This window comes from Diaphorina citri, unplaced genomic scaffold (genome assembly GCF_000475195.1).
Source record: "Diaphorina citri unplaced genomic scaffold, Diaci psyllid genome assembly version 1.1 scaffold296, whole genome shotgun sequence".
In the NCBI taxonomy this organism is placed as follows: Eukaryota; Metazoa; Arthropoda; class Insecta; order Hemiptera; family Psyllidae; genus Diaphorina; species Diaphorina citri.
The window spans coordinates 52,110-62,326 of NW_007377732.1; the positions used below are offsets into that span (position 1 = coordinate 52,110).

The window sequence follows — 10,217 nt, forward strand, 5'->3', positions numbered from 1 at the left end:
CTGTCGCGTATAATATCTCTAGTAGCGCTGTCAAACTTTCTTGACTTGGCGGGGCGGAGCGCTACCGCGCTCCTTAATGTACTTTATAATATCCATAATAATAATATGTATATGTATGTATATTGTATAGGTATTAGGTTATGTTATTGTATACGAATAGATAATGATCAAGGTAAATATGTAATTAATTAGGTACCTCTAGTTGGTTAAACAAAAATATCCAGCCAAGTGCATACATAGAGTGACTGAACAAGCACCTTCTCCTACTGGTAAACCAATTAAACCAATGTCTAGTCACGTGTTGCATTATGCAAGTAGTACTGTCTACCTGAAAATTTAGTACGCAAGTAGTAAACACCGCTCAGTCTAAACAAGGTCTCATTCTATTTTGTTTAGCTAAATTCCTTTTAGGGATGAGCAACCTATTTTGTGCGAAAGTTATTTTTATTGTTGGTTCTTGTTGACTAATTGTCTTTCTTTTCTCATCTTTTCAGGTTAGTTACAATAGCATCAATAATACCTTCTTCTAGCAATCTAGATTCTGGCGGAAACTTCAGGAAAGTTCATCTTAGCGTACATAGGTAAGTAAGTTTCTCTTACGTTCCAATATAAGTAACGTCAGCTACAGACTACCGCGGTGGTTTAGTGGTCAAGACGCTCGCCTGTTAATCAGGGGGACGTGGCTTCAATCCCAGCTGATGCTAAAGCTAAGAAAATTGTCCTCAATTCGAGCACTATTATTAAATTACATAATATGATACCTAGGCTTAAACAAAGGAAAAACATAGGTATTTTCTTTATTTAAACCCATACGTATGTTTTCTTTATTTATTGAATCACTAAACCACATACATAATAACATAATAACTAAAGTACATAATAACTAAATAAACCTTATTATTATTATTAATATGATACCTAGGCTTAAACAAAGGAAAAACATAGGTATTTTCTTTATTTAAACCCATACGTATGTTTTCTTTATTTATTGAATCTACTCTTCTTGTACAATAAATACATATTTTACAGACCAATAATTCTTGATCCTGTAGGTAGGTTCATGGTCAGACGTCAGGATAACACAGAAATATGTACCAACTAGAGAACTATGCGACCTTCCCATAACCCAAGTACTCTACATCAGTCTATGTCTACATAATCTATTAAACATTATCCCATAAGTCCGTCCACTTACACTCAGAATGTCTGATAGACCTTCATAGGTTGGAAGCTTACTCCGCCACACTCGTTCAGACTCTCCGACAGACCCAGGTCTGAACGTATGTGGCGGAAAAAGCTTGACACCGGGGTCTATCAGACGGTCTGAGATTTTCCAGACGTCAGGAAAACACAGAAATATGTATACCAACTAGAGAACTATGCGACCTTCCCATAACCCAAGTACTCTACATCGGTCTATGTCTACACAATCTATTAAACATTATCCCATAAGTCCGTCCACTCACACTCAGAATGTCTGATAGACCTACATAGGTTGGAAGCTTACTCCGCCACACTCTCGTTCAGACTCTCCGACAGACCCAGGTCTGAACGTATGTGGCGGAAAAAGCTTGACACCGGGGTCTATCAGACGGTCTGAGATTTTTCCGCCCTCACTGTCTGAGCGGTGAGTGGCAGACATAAGGAGTGCTTTAGTTATTGTAACGGCTTCAGCTGTAGCCTAATGGAGATGGCAGCGTTTTAGTGCTTCATTGAAACAGTTATCTTAGAGAAAGGTGTCCGAATCTGTCCTATTACCTGCCTCGGTGGTGTAGTGGTCAAGGCGCTCGCCTGGTAAACAGGAGGGCGTGGGTTCAATCCCAGCCGAGGTATGGAATTGCTGTAGCGGCTTCAGCTGTAGCCTAATGGAGATGGCAGCGCTTTAGTGCTTCATTGAAACAGTTATCTTAGAGCAAGGTGTCCGAATCTGTCCTATTACCTGCCTCGGTGTTGTAGTGGTCAAGGCGCTCGCCTGGTAAACAGGAGGGCGTGGGTTCAACCCCAGCCGAGGTATGGAATTTTATCCTCAATATAATTTGAGAATTTGACCACAATAATAGTAGTATCCTACTGCTGGAGTAAAGGGACTTTTCAGTCCTATGCGAGCAGTATAAATAAGCACTATTATTTTTTAATTATTATTATGCTATCAGTAATAGAGCACCTCTTTATTGAGATATTGAGCTGTCAGTCTGGGAAACACTGATCTTTTGATCTATGAGATCGATTAAACTATTGATTGGTCAATGTTTTTCTTTGATCTATATTGAGCTCAGCTGTATAATATGACTGTAGAATATAAATGTAGACTCACTGTAGAATTCTACAGAGTGGGTCTAGGTAATCAGTGCAATATTAAGTGCATATCTGTGTCCTAGGACCTGTGGGAGTGGATAATGATCTAATTCTGTTTCCATTTCTATTAAGACTTATGCCGGGCCGTTTTCAGGAGGCCCGCTCCCCCTCAGGCTCTTATTTTGTTCCTTTACTGTAAAAATGTGGAGCACCTATCTCCTTCGAGCCCCCTGTTTATCCTGCCCGAATAGGACTGAAAAGTACCTTTACTCCAGCAGTCTAAATAAGGTCTCGTGTCTCGTAAATTTATTTAATACAATTTGCGGCTTTCAAAAGCCATTTAATAAGGAAATAAACAAGAAAAAGTAATAAACAAATAAATTTTATGGGCTTTGATCTAAATTGGAGTAGGCACGTAACTATAGTTAACTACCCCTACAAAAAGCCTTCCTGGGCCCCCTTCCGGAGCCTGGGCCCGAGGCTAATGCTGGGGCCGCATGAGACCCCCTGTGGACAGCCCTGAGTGTTTGGCATGTCTAGGTCTGTGTTTGTATTGGCATTTGGTAATACCAATGTCAATGTATCAATGTAGGTGTATATACCTAAACCTACTGTGTAGTGTTGTAGAAATGTCAGATATCCATATGTGCCCATGGGTCACCATAAATAGAATATACCCAGATAAATTTAATACCGTATATTTAGTATGTGTAATTGTGTAGGTATGTAGGTAGTTGCAGATATAAATTGCTTGAAAAACCTGTCTCTAAAGGTACATAGAAACACACTACCATCACGTCACGTGTGTTCATGTAGTTCAAAGTTTTCCCATAATATTGTAGGTAATTTCGTCAGCTCACGTCACGTGATAGTAGTGTAGCTGTCCTGAACGAGTCCCCATGAGCTCACTTGACGTAATAATAGTGTGTTTCTACCTTTTAAGCGTTAGAAATAAAATAAAAATAGGTTAATAAATAAATAAACAAACAACGAAAAGTTCCTTCGGAAGCCTTGAAAAATGATAGATATTTGAGAAAGAGTTTGGTATACTTTGGGAAAGGGATACAATGGGATTTATGGGACACATGATAGAATGATAGATACTCTAGGGAGAAATTTAGGAGACCTACATTTTTCACACCCTGTATGTTTTACGAACAAATAACTAACTACATTTCAGCAATGGCTCTATTATAACATAGATGAGAAATGACCTAATATCATTATTGGTTTTATGATTGTAGCTGGAATTAAGTTATTAAAGACATTCTGAAATGGGTGGTTAGTTAAGAGTTTAAATCATTACTTTATTGACATTAAATTATTAAATATTATTATTAATATTATTTTTAGTTCATTGATATATTATTGATTTCTCAGTATTGAGCAAGAACCAATATGCAGTTTGATTAGCTGTTCCCGATTTAATTACCACAATAGTCATAAATCAAGAAAGAAAATTCTAATCTGACTTGATTTGTGGTGCCTGCCTGCACTGCCTACCATTTTTAATTAGGTTTACTTGTCGTCAGGATAAATTCTTCCCTTGCTAAAGAAATAGCGAAGGTTGAGTGCGAAGGGCATCCTCTCGTAAAAAAGTTGTGGCCAAAATCAAATGTCAGCCCAAAGCAATCACCCTAGTTAGGGCCGATTGAGGCTGACGAAAAACACCGACCCAGTCTGTACACGGGAAAAGGCGAGGAGAAAGAAATTGGCTTTTTCCTCCAATCAATTTTGATTTTTTGATTGATGAGCCAGTGGCGAGATAGCACTTTGATTGCAACGGATTCCAACTGTTCACTGAATTTGATAAACATTGCTCGTCCTTGGTATCCAGATGGATGACCATCAGGTCAATCACTAGCTTGGTTTGCAGGCGACATTGCGCTAGAAGTCGCTCTTCTACGCTTCCAATTTCCAATGAGACACAAGCCTAATGGTACAACTTGTTCTAACATGACTTACATGACAGTATATATAAAGTACCACTTAAACTGACTATACCTCCTACCTTGTGCTAATTAAGTCAAATGGGATTAACACTCTAGTGTCAGAATCTCGGGTGACATTATCTATTTGTGTCTGTGTGTGAGCATATGTAATTCTTTGACTTTGGATTAGTGATTAGCTGATTAGGGTATTAGTTAGTAACGTCAGTATTACACACTGAGAAAGAAAAAAAATGGTGACAGGGTGCCACAAGTTTAGGGTGAAAGAACTCTAATATTGGGTCACTTCCCCTGATTTAGGCTGTTGTAATGCTATAACTTTCTTGACTTGGCGGGGCGGAGCGCTACCGCGCTCCTTAATTATAGTGTCGAGCTTCCTGATATAGACTTCAATAGGTATTAGAGTGCCGGAACCCAGTCTCCAAATTAGGCTGCCGGCACTCTAGTTTTTCTCTCAGTGTAGGTATAGTCATCCATCTCATTATCATAATAAGTCTATTCTATTCTTTTCCAATCTACTAGCAAACTTGCATAGGTACTTCGCCTTTTCCCATGTTCAGGCGGGGGCTATGGGGCTCGGGTTCGGGTTCGATTCTCGACCTAGGCGAAATTTATCCTTTTTTTTTACAAGTATCCATTTATATTTGATCGACAAAAAACTCAGAACATACATTTTTCTTATAAATGGTATACCCATTCGTATAAGCAGAGCTTGTGCCACGGATGGGGAGCTTGTGCCACGGATGGGGAACAGATAAGATTCGCTTTCGGTACAGCTGGCTTTCTCCTATCCTGTCCTCTTTCCTTCCTTCTTCTCTCATCGATTTCGGAACGATAAGACCTCTTGGAAAAGAGAAATTCGGTAGTTGTTCTCGCGAAGTCCAAGTCAAAGTAACAACCGAACCCAGGACCTCCGGTGTGCAAAACCTATAGTGTACCCACTCGACCACAGAGGTTGTATTCTACCCTTTCTACCGCGTCAGTAAATCAGCATACGTCCACACGTAATATTTATGTTAATTCCAAGGACGCTTTGTTGGGGGTTCACTCTTGCAGTTGAGTGGTTTACCTACAGAGAACTTTCTATGGCCATTTTACTTGTTTAAAATTCATTTATTTTATTTGTTCTTTTTCAAGTAAGTTCGTTAAGTTACCTGCTCATTATTAATGGAATTACAAACAGAAAAAAAAACTGAGGGTCAGAAGATGTTTGATAGGGAACTGTAACTGCTAAGGTCTTATCGTCCTGAAATCGAAGGGAGAAGGAAGACAGTCTTTTTTTTTTTCAAGTACCAATAGTTTGTTAAGTTACCTGCTCATTATTAATGGAATTACAAACAGAAAAAAACTGAGGGTCAGAAGATGTTTGATAGGGAACTGTAACTGCTAAGGTCTTATCGTCCTGAAATCGAAGGGAGAAGGAAGACAGAATAGGAGAAAGCCAGCCGTTCCGAGAACGAATATTATCCGTTCAAGATAAAATCCGCCCCGGGCAGGAATCGAACCCGCGGCCTAGCGCTTACAAAGCAGACGCGCTACGAACCAAGCTAACTAGGCTGGCCATATGCACGTTTAACTTTCAGTCAAGGTGTTCGTAGGCCAGCCTAGTTAGCTTAGTTGGTAGTGCGTCTGCCTTGTAAGCGCTAGGCCGCGGGTCTGCCCCGGGCAGGAATCGAACCCGCGGCCTAGCGCTTACAAAGCAGACGCGCTACCAACCAAGCTAACTAGGCTGGCCATATTCACGTTTAACTTTCAGTCAAGGTGTTCGTAGGCCAGCCTAGTTAGCTTAGTTGGTAGTGCGTCTGCCTTGTAAGCGCTAGGCCGCGGGTTCGATTCGTGCCCGGGGCGGATTTTATCCTGATGGTATAATGTTCGTTCTCGGAACTGCTGGCTTTCTCCTATCCTGTATTCCTTCTCTCTTCGATTTCGGGACGATAAAACCATAGCAGTTACTGTTACAGTTCCCTCTGTCAAACCTCTTAAAAAAAAAAAAAAGGTGTTCGTAGGCAAATTAATGGTTGACTTAAAATCATCTCGTATTACATGACAGTAGCCTCGTAGACACATGGTAATTAATAGCTGACATAGCTGCTACCAGTACCTAGGTATCAATACATACAATACTTAGTTGATACATGATACCTGCAATAGGTAGGTATCTATTTACTTGATAGGTGTTCGCATAGTAGGTAGAACCAGGTACAATGCAGGAATAATGGAGAGGCACGCTTTTAATTAAAATATTAATATTAATTTCATAGCTACATAACAGCAATAGGTAGGTCCTATGTGGGTATATATTTGATATAGGAATTACAATCATGTATGTAATTCAGTTATGTATACAGTCGTCTAATTCAATTATCTATGTATAAATTCATGTATGTATGATTTAATTATGTATAAATTCATGTATGTATGATTTAATTATGTATAAATTCATCTATGTAAGTACACCTATGTAATTCAATTATGAATTTATAATTTGTAATTTTCTTCGGACACAAAGATCACTTCAAGACCTTATGACGTAATACCCAGGTAGATTATTTTACTTACTACGGGTACCTATGTAGGTATTTTAGGTGTCTAATTTATTGCTGATGGCGCGTGAGAATTTCAGATAGGTAATCTTTGCCGCGTATTAGGTGCGTACGGATTTTGCATATTTTATACAGAAGGAACTATACCTATCTGCTAATTTCTCGCCAATCGTCCCGAAAGTGAAAAAAGAAAAGGAGAAAGCTATCCGTTCCGAGAATGAACCTTATCTGTTTGGTATATTCGCTCCGGGCTTGAATCGAGCCCGCTTACGAAGAACAAAGAAGACGCTCCACCCTCTAACTAGACTGGCTTTCCCGTTTTAGTTACTATGTTAACGGTGACCCTTGTCATTAGGTCCGGCCAAACGCGGAACGGACGGTTCTGTGTCATAGCTATTTATTTACTATACTATGAGTAATAGAGCACCTCTTTATTGAGATATTGAGCTATCAGTCTGGGAAACACTGATCTTTTGATCTATGAGATCGATTAAACTATCTATTGATTGGTCAATGTTTTTCTTTGATCTATATTGAGCTCAGCAGTTATAATATGACTGTAGAATATAAATTAATGTAGACTCACTGTAGAATTCTACAGAGTGGGTCTAGGTAATCAGTGCAATATTAAGTGCATATCTGTGTCCTAGGACCTAGGAGTGTATAATGATCTAACTTCTGTTTCCATTTCTATTAAGACTTATGCCGGGCCGTTTTCAGGGTGCGCGCTCCCCCTCAGACTCTTATTTTGTTCCTTTACTGTAAAAATGTGGAGCACCTATCTCCTTCGAGCCCCCTGTTTATCCTGCCCGAATGGGACTGAAAAGTACCTTTACTCCAGCAGTCTAAATAAGGTCTCGTGTCTCGTAAATTTATTTAATACAATTTGCTGCTTTCAAAAGCCATTTAATAAGGAAATAAACAAGAAGAAAGTAAGAAACAAATAAATTTTATGGGCTTTGATCTAAATTGGCCAGCCTAGTTAGCCTAGTTGGTAGTGCGTCTGCCTTGTAAGCGCTAGGCCGCGGGTTCAATTCCCGACAGGGGCGGATTATATTTGATAGGAATTACAATCATGTATGTAATTCAGTTATGTATAAAGTCGTCTAATTCAATTATCTATGTATAAATTCATGTATGTATGATTTAATTATGTATAAATTCATCTATGTAAGTACCTATGTAATTCAATTATGAATTTATAATGTGTAATTTTCTTCTGACACAAAGATCACCCCAAGACCTTATGACGTAATACCCAGGTAGATTATTTTACTTACTACGGGTACCTGGTGTAGGTATTTTAGGTGTCTAATTTATTGCTGATGGCGCGTGAGAATTTCAGATGGGTAATCTTTGTCCTTGATGATTCCTTGATCCTTGAGATTCCTTCCTCAAGGATCAAGGAATCTTTGTCGTATAGGTGCGTACGGATTTTGCGCTGCGGCATATTTTATATAGAAGGAACTATATCTGCTAATTTCTCGCCAATCGTCCCGAAAGTGAGAAAAGAAAAGGAGAAAGCTTTCCGTTCCGAGAATGAACATTATCTGTTTGGTATATTCGCTCCGGGCTTGAATCGAGCCCGCTTACAAAGAACAAAGAAGACGCGCCACCCTTCAAGCTAACTAGGCTGGCTTTCCCGTTTTAGTTACTATGTTAACGGTGACCCTTGTCATTAGGTCCGGCCAAACGCGGAACGGACGGTTCTGTGTCATAGCCGTAGTGGTCAAGACGCTCGCCTGGTAAACAGGAGGGCGTGGGTTCGATCCCACAGTCGAGGTATGGAATTTTAATTTAGAGTAAAAAATACATTCCTTTCCTTATTATAGGATGAGGAAAGTAAAAAAGGCGGGATATAGGTATAGAAACAAAAAGGAAAAAAAGAAGAAAAAAAATCGATTTTACATATGTCGACAAATATTTCGACTTGACCGGGAATTGTTGCTTAGTACCATCAAAGAAGTTACTCTAATTAAAATGTTATTGCCCCATAGGAATGTGGTCTGATTCCTCCCGGGTTAACTTGAACCGCTCTAGGGTTAAAATATTAGAAACTATGTTATGCACCTATTAATCCATTACGTTTAATCAGGTGAACTAGATATACTTGAAGAGTTTTATTAAACAGGGATCTAAAGACAAAATGTTCAAGAGGTTTGATAGAGGGAACTGTAACTACTGATGTTTATCGTCCCGAAAGCAAAGCGAGAAGGAGGACACGTTAGGAGAAAGCTAGCCGTTCCGAGAACGAACCTTATTTTATCATTATTATTTTTTGCCTGTTTTGAGGAGCTGAAAAAGGACCGAAGTTAAGGCTAAGACCCCCTTGTATGAAACCTATCTATTGATGTTCAAGCGTATTATTTACCAACATGTCGCTTGTACAATGTTCGATTATTAGAAAGTGTTGATTAAAAAGCCGGACTTTCGCAACATTGCTATAGAAATAATAGTTCAAATTCCGATCGAATTGTGGGTGAGAAGTGAGATTACTTAAGGAGGTTAAAATCAGAAATATGTCAGTGTCATAGCATGCCCAGCCCGTAGTATGTCTCTCATCAGACGAGAAGCAAGTGACACAATTATAACTCTACATGTGCAGTCTATAGGTGTGCAATTATGCATTGTACCTGGAATCAAACACTACATGGGTAGAGTGAGTGCATTCTGCATTTATAATTAGGTATGTGCATTATGATGGTTATTATGCATTAATAAGTACCTAGGTATTCTAGGTGTTATTTGTGATGATTATGCACTTAGAAATACCTGTATGCCTGTACCTATGTGTGTGCGTTTGGTATAGACAGGTGTCTTGGCAGTAGGCAGTGATACGAGAATGACTGAGGTGTTACTTCCTAGCTCTAAGTACCCTTAGATCTCTCTGAATATAAGTATGTACCCTTAAGGGTTGGGTGGTTAAGATTGGAGAAAAATGGTGCCGTGGACTTAACAAAAGAATTAGACAATGGGTGAAGGTTCCGGGTTCTATGTCTAATGTAGCAACTGGTTCAAAATTCAAAATTCTCTTCATTACCTATAATAGGTACGAACAAAAAAGCAGTCAAACACTCATTTTTTTTTAAAAAAAAGATAGTATCACCTATGCATATTTACAGTTCTACATTGTTGTATTGCCTATAATAATCTACAGTTTCATATGTATATATGTCTCCCTGAAGCTGTTATGCCTATTAGCCTGTTAAGTAGAATAAAATAATATCCATAGCTGTAGTTATCCACTCTTTCACTGGTAGTCACTAGTTACCGCTACCTCTCTACAGTGTAGAGATAGAGTCTACACCTTGCTGGCTTTCTCCTATCCTGTCTTCCTTCTCTTTTCGATTTCGGGACGATAAGACCATAGCAGTTACTGTTACAGTTCCCTCTGTCGAACCTCTTTAAAAAAAAAGGGGTGTTCGTAGGC

General features: G+C 39.1%; 1 protein-coding gene across 1 annotated transcript in view; it reads left to right on the plus strand.

Moving 5' to 3' along the window:
• Positions 1-810, plus strand: part of LOC113466587 — a 35,784-nt gene extending 34,974 nt beyond the window's left edge. Inside the window, exon 4 of the mRNA XM_026822129.1 lies at positions 495-810. The gene's annotated coding sequence lies outside the window, so the exon portion shown is untranslated. The remainder of the gene's footprint in view (positions 1-494) is intronic.
• Positions 811-10,217: the final 9,407 nt, after the last annotated feature.